This window comes from Pseudophryne corroboree, chromosome 4, assembly GCF_028390025.1.
Source record: "Pseudophryne corroboree isolate aPseCor3 chromosome 4, aPseCor3.hap2, whole genome shotgun sequence".
Taxonomy (NCBI): Eukaryota; Metazoa; Chordata; class Amphibia; order Anura; family Myobatrachidae; genus Pseudophryne; species Pseudophryne corroboree.
Window position 1 is genome coordinate 754374055 of NC_086447.1, and position 18937 is coordinate 754392991.

Genomic DNA, 18937 nt, shown 5'->3' on the forward strand with positions numbered 1-18937 from the left:
GTTTTCTAGGAGGAGAATCAACTTATTTTTACTCCAAGCAGTTTGCACACAAACACTGCGCACACTCTAACAGATTAACAAAATATATAAGCAGATGTATATAACGTATTCCTAAAATTGATCATAAGCAACAGATATGGGAGTGTGGTTGTTATATACTTCTTAAAGCCACTAAAACTGGCGCTATTACACTAATGTGTTTCCTGCAAAGGCAGAATAAAGCACAAAATAAAAACTGGAATCCTGCAGAACAGTAACATCTTCTTTAGTATGTAAGGAAGCCTGATGATACATCTTCTTTAGTTATCCAAGGAAGCCTGATGTACTATGGATTCCTCTAAAGGCCAGTACTCACTGGCCGATGTGAGAGAGATGTGTGCTGAGCGAACCGCTCAGCACACATCTCTCCCACCGCTCAGTACAGCGCGATGTGTGCTGAGCGTGCGGGGGGAGGCGCTCAGTTCACCCAGCGGGTGAAGTGAGCGATTCGCTAGATTGGCCTGCATGTAGGCCAATCTAGCAACAGTGATAGCGATGCGCGAGGCTGCGCATCGCTATCGCTGTAGGGGGTACACATGGAGCGATAATGCTTAAATTCTAAGCAATCTAGTTAGAAATTTGGTTGTAAGGGGAACCGCACAGATTATGATAATTATAATATCGGTGATAATAGTAGTCTGAAAAAACTGATAGTAATCAATGAAATTGCTTCATAATCAGGTAACCAAACACCTTGAGAATTATTCTCACCAATACGGTGTAAATAGGTTAAACCTCAGTGGTGCTCCCCAGAGTCAAAAAATTGTATCAAAGTAAATACAGGGAAGACAGAAGAACAGTAGACTCTTGTTGGGGAGCACTCATTTTCAGACATATAATAATAATAATAATAATAATCATAATAATAATTTTATTTATATAGCGCTCTTTCTCCAATAGGACTCAAGGCGCTTATGAATATTTGCTATGAATATCTGATAAAATTATACATTTTTATTAGTTAAAGTTAATAATGTGGAGTTCAGGTTTAGCCAATATATGCGAAATTATAAAAATATATTATACATAATCAATAGCCTTAGCTAGGATAAGTAAATTAGCCGGATTCCTTGATGTTATGATTGATGTATTAGAGGTATGCTCAATAAAGTGGTATCTTAAAGAGAGAGAGTTCTTATGACCATCATTTGATCTGCATGGGCAACATTAAAGAAAGATTGTTGCAGAAATTTAAATCATAGGTCATGTGTCCAATTGACGGTATCCTGTTTATATAGACTAATTCCTGTTAGCACACAGGTGGATCTAATGAAGTGGTATCTTAGAAAGAGAAAGTTCTTATGACCATCATTTGATCTGCATAGGCAACTTTAAAGAAAGGTTACTGCAGAAATTTAAATCATAGGTCATGTGTCCAACTGACGGTATCCTGTTTTTATAGACTGCTTCCTGCTATCACACAGGTGGATCTAGTATGCAGCCTTAGATTGCAGTACCTGGGTGTTCCAAGGTGGTCTCCCGTCTGAGTACTGGCCCGGCCCTCCACTTCATAAGAACTCTCTCTCTTCAAGATACCACTTTATTGAGCATTCCTCTAATACATCAATCATAACATCAAGGAACTCGGCTAATTTACTTATCCTAGCTAAGGCTATTGATTATGTATAATGTATTTTTACAATTTCGCATATATTGGCTAACCTGAACTCCACATTATTAACTTTAACTAATAAAAATTTATAATTTTAACAGATATTCATAGCAAATATTCATATGTCTGAAAATGAGTGCTCCCCAACAAGAGTCTACTGTTCTTCTGTCTTCCCTGTATTTACTTTGATTCTAAGCAATCTAATCAGATTGCTTAGAATATCGCTCCTTGAGTACCCTCCTTAAAATGTCTTATGCAAATTAGACCCTTCCAACACGTCTCCTGATAACACTTTAAAAACCACTGAGGCATTGTCAAACTATCTTCAGCTAACATTGTTGACTGACTAAAACAATGTCAAGTATTTCTATTCAGCTTCATTTATATAATTAAACTAATGAAGCCATCAATCTATTATTACCTACTACTACTTGTAATACACCCAGCTTTTTTTAATAAACTACCTTCCTGCTTTAAAATTATTTTTAACTATGTACCCATTATTCTCCCAGTTTTAAATTGTGACAAACATTTAACATTAATGTAGACTATGTCCTGAAATTTTTAACTTTTTTGTTGACGCACCTTTTGAGATAATTATGATCAAAAATCTCAGTTTAAATTTGGAAAAAGTTTTTCCTCACATAGCCTATTGTGTTGTATGTTATAGGAAAGGGCATAAATACACAGTACAATGACACCACTCTCACATCTCTAGCTTAATTAGTAGAGCGGCTAGGGTGATTTGAAAATATGCTGGTTCTGCTTTTATTAGATCTTCTGAAAAAACTATACATAGCCATAATTTGGAAACGGCATGAGAATTTTAAATAAAATTTTGTATTTTTCTTAGACGACATATATACTCTCCATATACCAAATTTGATCAAAATCTGAGCTGGTGAGGTAAAATCATTGTGTTGATTTAGAATGGAATGACCCTGTGATATTTGACGTCATCTTATGTAGCACAATTTCAGGTCTCATTGTATTATGCTCTTGTCTTTTATTGCTCTCTATTACTGCTTTTTGTTTGTCAAGTTGCGGATGTTCTCTAAGTCAACTATTTCTCTGCTGTCTACTTCATTTATAAATAAAGAGGATTTAAGAAACAAAACAAAAAAACTGACAAATTTAAAAAGGAGATTTATGGTAGACTTACCATAGTTAAATCTCTTTCTGCGAGGTACACTGGCTTCCGCAGGGAATACATTGGGGTGTAGAGTTGGATCTTGATCCGAGGCACCAACAGGCTAAAGCTTTGACTGTTCCCAGGATGCATTATACCGCCTTCTCTATAACCCCGCCTCCAGGCACTGAAGCTCAGTTTCGTTAACCAGTCCAATGCAGTAGCAGGTAAGAGACAGCAGATGTTAGTCACATAGAACCACATTCTCACGACAGGAGAAGGGACCATCGGCTAATGCCATACAAACCCAAAGATAAGTGCTTCATGGTGGGCGCCCTGTGGAATCCAGGGTAACTCGCAGAAAGAGATTTAACTATGGTAAATCTACCATAAATCTCCTTTTCTGCAGCAGGGTACACTGGTATTCCACAGGGAATACATCAGAATTTCCTAAAGCAGTTCCTCATGGGAGGGGACGCACAGTAGCGGGCACAAGAACCCGGCGATCAAAGGAAGCATCCTGGGAGGCGGAAGTATCAAAGGCATAGAACCTAAGGAACGTGTTCACCGAGTACCACGCAGCCGCCTTGCACAATTGTTCAGCGGATGCGCCACGGCGGGCCACCCAAGAAGGTCCAACAGACCGAGTAGAATGGTCTTTGATAGCTGCAGGAGCTGGGAGTCCAGCCTGCGCATAGGCTTGTGCAATCACCATTCTAATCCATCTGGCCAAGGTGTGCTTATTCGCAGGCCAGCCACGTTTGCGAAAACCAAAAAGTACAAATAAGGTATCTGATCTCCTGATAGAGGTAGTCCTCTCCAAGTAGATACGGAGAGCCTGTAGCACATCCAAAGACCGTTCTTTGGAAGACAAACTAGAAGAGATAAAAGCCGGAACCACAATCTATTGGTTAAGATTGAAAGAAGATACCACTTTTGGTAGATAACCAAGGCGAGTTTGAAGAACTGCCCGGTCACTGTGAAAAATCAAAAAGGGTGGACAACAGGACAAAGAGCACAAGTCCGACACCCTCCTAGCAGAGGCAACAGCCAGCAGAAACACAACCTTAAGCGTAAGGCATTTAAGGTCCACAGACTCAAGAGGTTCAAATGGAGACTCTTGTAGGGTATTTAAGACAACAGACAAATCCAATGGAGACACAGGAGGGACATATGGAGGCTGAACCCGTAAAACACCCTGAGTGAAAGTATGAACGTCAGGTATAGACGCAATTTTTCTCTGAAACCACACCGACAGGGCAGATATATGGACCTTGAGGTTAGCCAGACGAAGGCCTAAAGCATGGAAGTTCTGAACGAATAGGCGACATAATTATTAGCAGCACACCATGTGAAGTAAGCGTTCCAGACCCTGTAATAAATCCGCACAGAAGCTGGTTTGCGGGCCTTAAACATATTTTGAATAACCGCCTCAGAGAATCCCTTGGCACTCAGGAGTGAAGCTTCAAGAGCCACGCCGTCAAAGCCAGTCTGGCCAGGTCTGGACAGACACAAGGGCCCTGAACGAGGAGGTCTGGGCATTGAGGAAGTAGAAGAGGACTCTGGGAATGAACAATGCCAATATTGCTGGCAGATGGCGTTCCGCCCAACGGAGGATTTTTGATACTTCCAGGATGGTCATGCAGCTTCGAGTGCTGCCTTGATGATTTATGTATGCCACCGTGGTGGCGTTGTCCGATTGTACTTGAACAGGCCTGTTCTGTACCAGAGGCAGGGCCAGTGTCAACGCATTGAACACTGCCAGCAACTCCAGCATGATTATCGGGAGGAAAGATTCCTCTCTGGTCCACCGACCCTGGAGAGAGTGTTGCTGCAATACCGCGCCCCAACCTCGCAGACTGGCGTCCGTTGTCAGTAGGACCCAGTTGGAGATCCAGAAGGGACGGCCACTGCTCAACTGTTGGTCCTGTAGCCACCAGCTCAGTGACAGACGAACCTCTGGAGTCAAGGAGATCATTTGAGACCTGATCCGATGAGGCAGCCCGTCCCACTTGGAAAGGATTAACCTCTGCAGAGGGCGGGAATGAAATTGAGCGTACTCCACCATGTCGAAAGCCAACACCATGAGGCCTAGAACTTGCATCGTCGAGTGTATCGACACTCTTGGGCGAGAGGAAGTATGTGATCCTGTCCTGAAGTTTCAGGACTTTCTCTGGAGACAGAAACAATCGCTGGCTGCACCATGCTCCGAGCAGGGACCAGTAAAGACTTTTTCCAGTTGATGAGCCACCTGTGGGCTTGTAGGAATGAACCGTCAGTTCCAGATGACTGAGGAGAACCTCCTGGGAGTTCGCCAGGATCAGCAAGTCGCCCAGATACGTCAGGATCCGGATTCCCTGATGGCGGAGAAGGGCTGTCATCATGGCCATAACCTTGGTGAAAATCAGAGGGGCCGTAGCCAGTCCAAATGGCAGGGCCTGGAATTGATAATGTAGGTTGCCAATAGAAAACCGCAGATATTGCTGATGCGATATGGCAATAGGTATGTGCAGGTAAGCATCCTGTATGTCCAGGGATGCCATATAGTCTTCGGGTTCCATGGCCAGCACAATAGAGCGCATAGATTCCATACGGAATTTGGACACTCTCACAAATTTATTCAATGATTTGAGGTTGAGTATAGGCCGGAAGGACCCATTTGGCTTCGGAACTAGAAACAGGGTCGAATAGTATCCCCTGCCTCTCTGGGACAGAGGTACCAGCACCACCTCTCCTGTGTCCAGGAGGGATTGCACAACCAAGTGCGCTTTCAACAGATCCAAAGGGATAACCGTTGAGCAGAGCTGGCAAGGGGGACGTCTCTTGAAAGAGATTGTGTACCCGTGAGAGACAACTTCCCGCACCCAGGCGTCTGAAGTGGTCTTTAACCAGGCCTGGGCAAACTGCAGAAGCTGGCCTCCCACCCTGGGGTCCCCCAGGGGGAGGCCTGCCCCGTCATGCAGCAGGCTTCTCTTGTTTGGAAGCAGGCTGACGGGCAGCCCAGGATTGTTTAGGTTTGGGCTTAGTGGTTTTGGAAGCACCAGCCTGTCTCGAGTACGCCTGACCTTTTGCTTTCCCTGGAGGTCGACAGGAACGAAAAGTTGTACTCTTAGCCTACGGAGCAGAAGGATTAGTACTTGGGAGAAACAAAGTCTTAGCAATCGCCAAGTCAGTCACAATCTTGTTCAGATCCTCCCCAAATAGGATGCCTCCCTTAAAAGGGAGCAGCTCCAAGGTCTTTTTTTGAGTCCAGGTCCACCTTCCAGAACTTTAACCACAGACTTCGGCGAGCCAGGATAGACGTAGTAGATGCCTTGGCCGCCATAACAACTGCATCAGAGGCCGCCTCCTGAATATAGTGGGAGGCTGTGGTAATATAAGACAGATATTGTCTAGCAGAGTCAGAAAAATCCTGAGGCAGCTCATCCTCAATTGACTGAACCCATGCTTCAATTCCTTTCGCATCCCACGAGGTTGCCATAGTGGGTCTATGTACAGCACCGCTAAGAGAGGAAATAGACTTCAGGCAACCCTCCACATGCTTATCCGTCTGTTCCTTCAGTGAGGTGACAGTGATGATATGCAGAGTAGATGACACCACAAGACGGGCGACATGAGAATCCACCGGCTGTGAAGTTTCCCACTTGTTACTCAACTCTGCAAGGATAAGATAACGAGCTAGCATCTTTTTAGACAGGGAAAATGTATTTCTTAGAGACAACCAGTAACCTGATGTATATCAATTAAATGGTCAGAATGTGGTAAGACTACTTTAATAACCTTCTGACGTTTGAACTTATCAGGTTTCTTAGACGCAGTAGTGGGTTCGATCTCATCATCTATTTGGAGAATCAGCTTAATAGCCTCCACTAGGTCAGGAACATCAACCTGGGTTGTAGATTCCTCATTAGAAGCGACTGTATCAGTGTCTGACGGATCAGTATATTCCCCATCCTCATCAGAAGAATTATCCAAAATATTAGTGAATTGTGAGGAAGAAATGGCCCGCTTAGATGACCCCTTGGCCCCAGAGGGGCGTGGGGTAGACTTTTGCCTAACCAAAGATTGATTTAATTGTTGTAACTGGGTAGACATAGTGTCCGCCCAAGGCGGAATAACTACAGGGACAATATGTGGCTGTAATGGCACAGGAGGTCCCACAGGGGGCGTAAGACGTGTCACAAGCGTATTCAGCATACTTGAGAATGCTGCCCAAGGTGGGTCAGATTGGCCACAGGTGCTGCGGGTTGACTGGGAGGTGTATGGCACCCAGTGCCTGAACTATCAGCTAAAACTCCCCCCCAGGTAAATCCTTGGTGCCAGCACTGCATCATGCAGAAGCGTCCACGGATTTCCCGCCCTGTGTGGCAGACATTATAGAGAATGTAGCCTTAGAGCATAACAGACAAACATGATACCTGCAAATAACCCCCTGTGCTAAGTGACAGTAAATACAGGGCACAAACAGAGGATTTAAGCGATATGAGGTGACTGAAATACACAGTAAAAATACCAAACCATACACAAATCACAGCGCTTATTAAAAAGATATGTGCCTTTATTAATACAGTATAAAATTCTTAACAATCATTAATACCAACAATCCTGTCCTGCGTATCGGCCGATCCCGCTAAGCATCAAAATACAATTATAATTGTGGCTCCGTATTAGTATGGTTAGTAAGTAGATTTTCCACAATCAGCTGATTAGTCAGTCTCCTGACTTAGATAGATTAGGAGCACGTAGCAGTGCAATAGTTAGTATCACTGTTATTGATTAGTTGCAACAGTTTGTTATTTTGATTAGTACAGCATGCTGTTCTTTTATGATTTAGAAACAATTGCAGTGATCCACATGAGAAAATTATTAATAACCTGTTTTGGAATTTTGGTCCCATTCATTGGTGTCTCCCGGCTCCTGGTGCTTTATCATCCCATCAGCGGTGCCATATCTGGAGTGTCCAATTGTTTGGAAAGTGCCTGCAGGTAGTTCGTAAAATCCGACCGGTACCGGACAAGTGTTGGGGGTCTCTTACGCGTTTCTCCGCCTCTATTATATTCAGCGGCTTCTTCAGAAGCGGCTTCTCTCTGAAGAAGCCGCTGAATATAATAGAGGCGGAGAAACGCGTAAGAGACCCCCAACACTTGTCCGGTACCGGTCGGATTTTACGAACTACCTGCAGGCACTTTCCAAACAATTGGACACTCCAGATATGGCACCGCTGATGGGATGATAAAGCACCAGGAGCCGGGAGACACCAATGAATGGGACCAAAATTCCAAAACAGGTTATTAATAATTTTCTCATGTGGATCACTGCAATTGTTTCTAAATCATAAAAGAACAGCATGCTGTACTAATCAAAATAACAAACTGTTGCAACTAATCAATAACAGTGATACTAACTATTGCACTGCTACGTGCTCCTAATCTATCTAAGTCAGGAGACTGACTAATCAGCTGATTGTGGAAAATCTACTTACTAACCATACTAATACGGAGCCACAATTATAATTGTATTTTGATGCTTAGCGGGATCGGCCGATACGCAGGACAGGATTGTTGGTATTAATGATTGTTAAGAATTTTATACTGTATTAATAAAGGCACATATCTTTTTAATAAGCGCTGTGATTTGTGTATGTTTTAGTCTTTTAACTTAGGGTGGAGTACTCTCCCTTTTAACAGCTGCTGTTGATCAGTGTGTTCCTTTATGTGGATTTGAATTTGTGTGTACTTATCTACCCAGCAAATAGCGCCGGGATATTTTTGTGTGAAAATACCAAACCGTATATATCGAGAATTAAATCCACACAGCAGCTACAGGCACACTCAGTCACAGGTACAATGAAGAAGTTATTACAGATAAACAATAAAACTGCACTGGACTAGTAAACTACATATAGATATGTATGAATATAGATATAACAATGCACAGTAAATACTGGATGTATATCACAGAATACTTGTACTAAATATTCAAATAGCAGTACACTTGTTCTTAACTAACACTGTATAAAATTACATGTAGAATACTTAAGTGTCTGTAAATGCACAGCGCTGATGGGACAGGCAGCTTTACAGAGGAGACAGTGCCCTGCAGTCCCGAAGATCAGCCCAGCTAGTAGTGAAGATGGCGCCAAAATCTCTGTCAGGAAGTGAGGGAGAGTGAAATGCAGCTCCAGGGCGAGAACAGCAGCAGTAGATCGCGCCTGGAGCTGGGGAAGGGGCTACAGGTCAGCGCCTTATCCACTATGCTGGCCCTCACCACCGGGTACTGTGGAGCCTATGTAAAACAGAGTTTAGTAAATCCGACCTGTGCTCCCTGCCCTTGTGGATATAGTGCAGTCCCTGTGCAGTATAGTGTCCACGCCAGCGGCACGGCCCGTCTCCTGAGACCGTGATTTACCGGCGGGTCCCACCTGCCTCCTCTTACCTCCTCCCTGATGTGCAGCCACACGATCCTGGAGAGCGTCGGCAGTGGTGTGCCTGATGACTGGTGCACCTCCGCTGCAAGTACCCGGGAACCCGGCCGCAGGAGTATGCAGCGCTGCTGGGGAGGTGATTGAGCAGCAGCACAGAATGTCATAAATAGTGCTGCGGCCCTTGAAGTCTTCTTAAAAAGCTCTTTTCAGGGCTGCCTAGCGCAGCCCCACCTGTGAGTGAACTGCACTGCAGGCACCAACTTACAAACTGAGCTCCAGTGCCTGGAGGTGGGGTTATAGAGGAGTGCATCCTGGGAACAGTCAAAGCTTTAGTCTGTTGGCGCCTCGGATCAAGATCCAACTCTACACCCGGATGTGTTCCCTGTGGAATCCCAGTGTACCCCGCTGCAGAAATCAAGATTCATAGCCTCGTCAAGGAGTATTTAATTGTGGTAATAGACTGCAATGTCATAGGATTTTCTATATACTCGTACTATTGCAGACTCTTCTGAAAAGAGACCATACCTGGAAATACTTATTTGCTATAGCCTTTAGAGTTGTACTATGTCTCTGAACCAACAAAGAAAATACTGCTTTGTGATTTGTAATCTATAATTTGACAAAAGCGGGATCAAAGTTCTGATTTTTTTTTTTTTTTTTTTAAAGGCTACACCACCCTAATTTTGCCTTTACAAAATGTGCCACTCTAAATTCTGTGCCCAAAAGTGGCAAAAATTGCCAAAAAGTGTTGATTATGATAAACCGCTGTTCATTTCCCCTCCATCCCATATGTCTGTTGTATAACATTTTGGGACTTTCAACTTCACCACATAATCCAGAGAAGCCATACCACACCGCTATGAAACTAGCCCTGCCACTAAATTGTAGTACATATCACAGTCTGGAATGCATTATGGGGTAAATGTAAGAACTGTCGATATGGTGGGGAAGCGGTATCAGCGCACGTTATGTACACTATACCGCTATTCCCTTATGTATGATAGCTGCGATCTGTGCCCAGTGACTGGCGATATGCGCCCCTGTCCATATCGGCGCTGTTATCCAAAAGATAGCAATGTATGAACGGTCAGCTGCAGGTGGCAATGCCCATACACCACAGCAGGGACAGAGCTGTCCCTGGCAGTGGCGAGTGCCGGCTCCGGACTGCACTGGGTATCTTGCGTGAGTAGCGAGATGGCGCGCATGCGCAGAGGAGCCAGCCGGGCAAGGAGACAGAGTGCGTCAGTGATGTGTTCTCAGGGGGACATTGCCGGAAGCGCTTCAGCAGACAAGATGTTAATACATCTTGTCGATGTCCCTTCCTGCTTTGCCGCGGTAATCAGGTGAAGTGACTCGATGTGTGCCGCTATAATAAATTTACCCATATATTTACAAAGCGGCAGTTTGTATAAGTTGAAGTTTCTTGGCAAGTGGGTGCTGAAAATTTAAAGCGGCAGGCACGATCAGTGAAAAGCCCATCATGCTTTATACGGAATGCTAAATTTAAAGTGTAGTCTCTAATCCACCAGGAAGCATCTTACCAATGCTGCTGCTTCATAAATACCTACGTGCCCGCTACCTGTAACCTCAATGTGCCAAGCAGGGGGAGATGCCTGGCGCGAGTGAGCTGCCTGGTCCCGTGCAACTGAGCTATGCCGAAAATGTATCTTAGTCACAACGCAATTCAACTAGTATGCACGAGGAGACTGTGGTGATTGACGTGTAACACTTGTGTATCTTTGTGTAACGGAGTCTGTATATGAAACACAACAGAATTTGGCATGGAAAAAAGCTGCAGCTGCTGCAGTGTAACACTCAGTGGCACATCAATATAAACGTGTCACATATCAAATTAATCAGCGCAGTCTCCTGGTGTATCCTATTTGCATCACATTGCGACTAAGATGGATTTTCGAGAGAAAAAATGCCCGACACTAACGGAGAATCATGGACCTGATACGCCAAGAGGGGCTCTATGGCGCTACTGCAGCAATGAAGTTTGAGAACAGATCTGTATAGCACAATGGTTCTAGAGGTGAACTAAACTCTCCTATGAACAATCTCAGTTTCCTGCAACATAAACAATTATTTTATATACTCATTTTCATACACCGGACCACTAACTGCCAACACATAGGGAATACTTCAGGAAAATGTAGGAGTAAAAGGGAAATGCTAATCACATATACAGGTTGAATTGCTCAGAACAATTAGCAGGTATTTTTACCATAATTATTAATCTCTCCCTAGCACAGTGTATTGTTCCTAAAAATTTTAAATCAACAGTAATCACTCCCATCCCGAAAAATGGTAAAATTAATACTAATGAGCCAAACGATTTTAGACCAATTGCCCTTACGTCATTAATTATGAAGTCATTCGAAAAACTGGTTATTAGACATTTAAAGGGCTTTATACCAGCTACCCTTGATCAGTTTCAATTTGCATATAGGGCAAATAGATCTACTGACGACGCAGCCCTTACCTTATTTCATCATGTGCTTACTCATCTAGAAAATAAGAATATACTCACCGGTAAATCTATTTCTCGTAGTCCGTAGTGGATGCTGGGGACTCCGTAAGGACCATGGGGAATAGACGAGCTCCACAGGAGACTGGGCACTCTAAAAGAAAGATTAGGTACTATCTGGTGTGCACTGGCTCCTCCCTCTATGCCCCTCCTCCAGACCTCAGTTAGGGAAACTGTGCCCGGAAGAGCTGACACTACAAGGAAAGGATTAGGAATCCAGGGTAAGACTCATACCAGCCACACCAATCACACCGTATAACTTGTGATAACCATACCCAGTTAACAGTATGAACAACAACTGAGCCTCAATCACCGGATGGCTCATAACAATAACCCTTTAGTAAGCAATAACTATATACACGTATTGCAGAAGAAGTCCGCACTTGGGACGGGCGCCCAGCATCCACTACGGACTACGAGAAATAGAATTACCGGTGAGTAAATTCTTATTTTCTCTGACGTCCTAGTGGATGCTGGGGACTCCGTAAGGACCATGGGGATTATACCAAAGCTCTCAAACGGGCGGGAGAGTGCAGACGACTCTGCAGCACCGAATGAGCAAACTCAAGGTCCTCCTCAGCCAGGGTATCAAACTTGTAGAACTTAGCACATGTGTTTGAACCCGACCTAGTAGCAGCTCGGCAAAGCTGTAAAGCCGAGACCCCTCGGGCAGCCGCCCAAGAAGAGCCCACCTTCCTTGTGGAATGGGATTTTACTGATTTTGGATGCAGCAATCCAGCCGCAGAGTGAGCCAGCTGAATCGTGCTACAGATCCAGCGAGCAATAGTCTGCTTCGAAGCAGAAGCGCCAACCTTGTTGGCTGCATACAGAATAAACAGCGAGTCAGACTTTCTGACTCCCGCCGTTCTGGAAACATACATTTTCAAAGCCCGGACTACGTCCAGCAACTTGGAATCCTCCAAGTCCCTAGTAGTCGCAGGCACCACAATAGGTTGGTTCAAATGAAACGATGATACCACCTTAGGGAGAAATTGGGGACGAGTCCTCAATTCTGCCCTGTCCATATGGAAGATCAGATAGGGGCTTTTACATGACAAAGCCGCCAATTCTGACACACGCCTAGCCGAAGCTAAGGCCAATAGCATGACCACTTTCCACGTGAGATATTTTAGCTCCACGGTCTTAAGTGGCTCAAACCAGTGGGATTTCAGGAAATCCAACACAACAATAAGATCCCAAGGTGCCACTGGTGGCACAAGAGGAGGCTGAATATGCAGCACTCCCTTTACAAACGTCTGAACCTCAGGAAGTGAAGCCAGTTCTTTTTGAAAGAAAATGGATAGGGCCGAGATCTGAACCTTTATGGACCCTAATTTGAGGCCCATAGTCACACCTGACTGTAGGAAATGCAGAAAACGACCCAACTGGAAGTCCTCTGTAGGGGCCTTCCTGGCCTCACACCAAGCAACATATTTCCGCCATATGCGGTGATAATGCTTTGCTGTCACATCCTTCCTAGCTCTTATCAGCGTAGGAATTACTTCATCCGGTATACCCTTTTCCGCTAGGATACGGCGTTCAACCGCCATGCCGTCAAACGCAGCCACGGTAAGTCTTGGAACAGACAGGGCCCCTGCTGCAACAGGTCCTGTCTGAGAGGCAGAGGCCATGGGTCCTCTGTGACCATCTCTTGAAGTTCTGGGTACCAAGTCCTTCTTGGCCAATCCAGAACAATGAGTATCGTTCTCACTCCTCCTTTTCTTACTATTCTCAGTACCTTGTGTATGAGAGGAAGAGGAGGAAACACATATACCGACTGGAACACCCACGGAGTTACCAGTGCGTCCACAGCTATCGCCTGAGGGTCCCTTGACCTGGCGCAATATTTTTTTAGCTTTTTGTTTAGGCGGGACGCCATCATGTCCACCTGTGGACGTTCCCACCGATTTGCAATCTGCTCGAAGACTTCGTGATGAAGTCCCTACTCTCCCGGGTGGAGGTCGTGCCTGCTGAGGAAGTCTGCTTCCCAGTTGTCCACTCCCGGAATGAACACTGCTGACAGTGCTTGTACGTGATTCTCCGCCCAACTAAGTATCCTTGTGGCTTCCGCCATCGCCACCCTGCTTCTTGTGCCGCCCTGTCGGTTTACATGGGCGACTGCCGTGATGTTGTCTGACTGAATCAGCATTGGTTGGTCTCGAAGCAGGGGCTCCGCTTGACTCAGGGCGTTGTATATGGCCCTTAATTCCAGTATGTTTATGTGCAGACGAGTCTCCTGACTTGACCACAGCCCCTGGAAGTTTCTTCCCTGAGTGACTGCCCCCCATCCGCGGAGGCTTGCATCCGTGATCACCAGGACCCAGTCCTGTATGCCGAACCTGCAGCCCTCGAGAAGATGAGCACTCTGCAGCCACCACAGAAGAGACACCCTGGCCCTCGGGGACAGGGCGATCAGCCGATGCATCTGAAGATGCGATCCGGACCACTTGTCCAACAGATCCCACTGAAAGATCCTGGCATGGAACCTGCCGAAAGGAATGGCTTCGTATGACGCTACTATCTTTCCCAGGACTCGCGTGCAGTGATGCACCGACACCTGCTTTGGTTTCAGGAGATCCCTGACCATGGTCACTAACTCCTGAGCCTTCTCCTCCGGGAGAAATACCTTCTTCTGTTCTGTGTCCAGAATCATGCCCAGGAAGGGCAGACGCGTCGTAGGAATCAGCTGCGACTTTGGAATATTCAGAATCCAGCCGTGCCGTAGCAACACTTCCTGAGAGTGCGCTACGCTGACCAACAACTGCTCTCTGGACCTCGCCTTTATGAGGAGATCGTCCAAGTACGGGATAACTGTAATTCCTTGCTTCCGGAGGAGTACCATCATCTTCACCATTACCTTGGTAAAGACTCTCGGTGCCGTGGATAGACCAAACGGCAACGTCTGGAATTGGTAATGACAGTCCTGTACCACAAACCTGAGGTACTCCTGGTGAGGCGGATAAATGGGGACATGCAAGTACGCATCCTTGATGTCCAGAGATACCATAAAATCCCCCTCTTCCAGGCTGGCAATGACCGCTCTGAGCGATTCCATTTTGAACTTGAACTTTTTCATGTAAATGTTCAAGGATTTTAAATTTAGAATGGGTCTTACCGAACCGTCCGGTTTCGGTACCACAAACAGTGTGGAATAGTAACCCCTTCCCTGCTGAAGGGGGGGTACCATTATTATCACTTGCTGGAGGTACAGCTTGTGAATAGCCGTCAGGACTATCTCCCTCCCCGTGGGAGAAGCTGGCAAGGCGGATTTTAGGTAACGGTGAGGGGGCGTCACTTCGAATTCCAGCTTGTATCCCTGAGATACAATTTGTATAGCCCAAGGATCCACTTGTGAGCGAACCCACTGGCTGCAGAAAATTCGGAGACGCGCCCCCACCGCTCCTGGCTCCGCCTGTGGAGCCCCAGCGTCATGCGGTGGACTTAGTGGAAGCAGGGGAGGACTTTTGTTCCTGAGAACTGGCTGCATGGTGCAGCTTCTTTCCTCTACCCTTGCCTCTGGCAAGAAAGGATGCACCTCTGACTCTCTTGCTTTTTTGAGAACGAAAGGACTGCATTTGGTAATACGGTGCTTTCTTAGGCTGTGAGAAAACCTGTGGCAAGAAAGTCGACTTTCCAGCTGTCGCTGTGGATACGAGGTCCGAGAGACCGTCCCCAAACAATTCCTCACCCTTATAAGGCAAAACCTCCATGTGTTTTTTAGAGTCGGCATCCCCTGTCCATTGCCGAGTCCATAAGACCCTCCTTGCAGAAATGGACATTGCATTTATTCGAGAGCCCAGCAGGCAAATGTCCCTCTGGGCATCCCGCATATATAAGACGACATCTTTAATATGGCTAAGTGTTAGCAATACGGTATCCCTGTCCAGGGTATCCAACCCCTCTGACAGAGTATCTGTCCATGCTGCAACAGCACTGCACATCCAAGCTGAAGCAATAGCCGGTCTCAGTAGAGTACCAGAGTGTGTATACACAGACATCAAGATACCTTCCTGCTTCCTATCCGCAGGTTCCTTTAGGGCGGCCGTATCCTGAGACGGCAGGGCCACTCTTTTAGATAAGCGCGTCAGGGCCTTGTCAACCCTAGGGGAGGATTCCCAGCGTAACCTATCCGTTGGCGGGAAAGGGTACGCCATTAGTATTCTCTTGGGAATCACCACTTTCTTATCAGGGGAAGACCACGCTTCTTCACATAACTCATTTAATTCGTGTGACGGGGGGAAAGTCACTGGCTGCTTTTTCTCCCCAAACATATTTACCCTCTTGTCAGGGACAGGGTCAGCCTCTGAAATGTGTAATACATTTTTCATTGCAATAATCATGTATCGGATGGCCTTAATCATTTTGGGCTGTAACAGTGCCTCATCCTCGTCGACGCTGGAGTCGGACTCCGTGTCGACATCTGTGTCAACCAACTGAGATAGTGGGCGTTTTTGAGACGCTGACGGCCTCTGAGGCGCCTGGGCAGGCCCGGCTGTCCCCCGGCAGCAACATAATCAAATCTCTTATGTAATGAGTTTACATTGTCATTTAGGACCTTCCACATAGCCATCCAATCAGGTGTCGGCACCGACGGGGGCGACACCACATTTATCTGCACTTTCTCCGCTTCCCCGTAACCCTCCTCATCAAACATGTCGACACAGCCGTACCGACACACAGCACACACACAGGGAATGCTCTGACTGAGGACAGGACCCCACAAGGTCTATGGGGAGACAGAGAAAGAGTATGCAAGCACACACCACAGCGCTATATACACAGGGATACACACTACCAGAAGTGAATTTTTCCCAATAGCTGCTGTATCAATACACCTTTTGCCTAAATTTATGTGCCCCCCCTCTCTTTTTACCCTTTTAGTGCCAGGAGACTGCAGGGGAGAGCCTGGGGAGCGTCCTTCCAGCGGAGCTGTGAAGAGAAATGGCGCTGGTGTGCTGAGGAAGAAGGCCCCGCCCACTCAGCGGCGGGCTTCTGTCCCGCTGTTTCTGACTGAAAAATGGCGGGGGTTTTACACATATACAGCCACAGACTGTATTATGTGTCTTTTTTATGCCAAAGGTATTCTTATTGCTGCCCAGGGCGCCCCCCTCAGCGCCCTGCACCCTACAGTGACCGGAGTGTGTGGTGTGCAGTGGGAGCAATGGCGCACAGCTGCGGTGCTGTGCGCTACCTTAATGAAGACAGGAGTCTTCAGCCACCGATTTCATCACCAACTTCTGATCTTCTGGCTCTGCGAGGGGGACGGCGGCGCGGCTCCGGGAACGGACGACCGAGGACCTTTGCCTGTGTTCGAACCCTCTGGAGCTAATGGTGTCCAGTAGCCTAAGAAGCGCAACCTAGCTGTGAACAGGTACGTTTGCTTCTCTCCCCTCGGTCCCACGTAGCAGTGAGTCTGTTGCCAGCAGATCTCACTGAAAATAAAAAACCTAACATTACTTTCTTTACTAGCAGGCTCAGGAGAGCACACTAGGTGCATCCAGCTCTGGCCGGGCACAGATTCTAACTGAGGTCTGGAGGAGGGGCATAGAGGGAGGAGCCAGTGCACACCAGATAGTACCTAATCTTTCTTTTAGAGTGCCCAGTCTCCTGCGGAGCCCGTCTATTCCCCATGGTCCTTACGGAGTCCCCAGCATCCACTAGGACGTCAGAGAAAATAAGATTTTACTTACCGATAAATCTATTTCTCGTAGTCCGTAGTGGATGCTGGGACTCCGTAAGGACCATGGGGAATAGCGGCTCCGCAGGAGACAGGGCACAAAATAAAAGCTTGAGATATCAGGTGGTGTGCACTGGCTCCTCCCCCTATGACCCTCCTCCAAGCCAGTTAGGATACTGTGCCCGGACGAGCGTACATAATAAGGAAGGATATTGAATCCCGGGTAAGACTCATACCAGCCACACCAATCACACCGTACAACTCGTGATCTGAACCCAGTTAACAGTATGATAAATTTAAAGGAGCCTCTGAAAGGATGGCTCAACAATAATAACCCGAATTTTTTGTAACAATAACTATATACAAGTATTGCAGACAATCCGCACTAGGGATGGGCGCCCAGCATCCACTACGGACTACGAGAAATAGATTTATCGGTAAGTAAAATCTTATTTTCTCTAACGTCCTAAGTGGATGCTGGGACTCCGTAAGGACCATGGGGATTACACCAAAGCTCCCAAACGGGCGGGAGAGTGCGGATGACTCTGCAGCACCGAATGAGAGAACTCCAGGTCCTCCTCAGCCAGGGTATCAAATTTGTAGAATTTAGCAAACGTGTTTGCCCCTGACCAAGTAGCTGCTCGGCAAAGTTGTAAAGCCGAGACCCCTCGGGCAGCCGCCCAAGATGAGCCCACTTTCCTTGTGGAATGGGCTTTTACTGATTTTGGCTGTGGCAATCCTGCCACGGAATGTGCAAGCTGAATTGTACTACAAATCCAACGAGCAATCGTCTGCTTTGAAGCAGGAGCACCCAGCTTGTTGGGTGCATACAGGATAAACAGCGAGTCAGTTTTCCTGACTCCAGCCGTCCTGGAAACATATATTTTCAAGGCCCTGACAACGTCCAGCAACTTAGAGTCCTCTAAGTCCCTAGTAGCCGCAGGTACCACAATAGGTTGGTTCATGTGAAATGCAGAAACCACCTTAGGTAGAAATTGAGGACGAGTCCTCAATTCCGCCCTGTCAGAATGAAAATTTAGGTAAGGGCTTTTACATGATAAAGCCGCCAATTCTGACACACGCCTAGCTGAAGCCAAGGCCAACAGCATCGACACCTTCCACGTGAGATATTTTAAATCTACCGTAGACAATGGTTCAAACCAGTGTGATTTTAGAAATCTCAACACAACATTGAGATCCCAAGGTGCCACTGGAGGCACAAAAGGAGGCTGTATGTGCAGCACCCCTTTCACAAATGTCTGAACTTCAGGTACTGAAGCCAGTTCTTTCTGGAAGAATATCGACAGGGCCGAAATTTGAACCTTAATGGACCCTAATTTTAGGCCCATAGCCAGTCCTGTTTGCAGGAAATGCAAGAAACGACCCAGTTGAAATTCCTGTGTAGGGGCCTTCTTGGCCTCACACCACGCAACATATTTACGCCAAATGCGGTGATAATGTTTTGCGGTTACTTCCTTTCTGGCTTTTACCAGAGTAGGGATGACTTCTTCTGGAATGCCCTTGTC

The 18937-nt window shown here is 46.4% G+C and overlaps 1 protein-coding gene across 3 annotated transcripts in view; it reads right to left on the reverse strand.

Annotated features, from left to right (window-relative positions):
* RALGAPA2 (Ral GTPase activating protein catalytic subunit alpha 2) overlaps positions 1–18937 on the reverse strand; it is a 605428-nt gene that overhangs the window by 524910 nt on the left and 61581 nt on the right. The gene's annotated exons all lie outside the window — the stretch shown is intronic.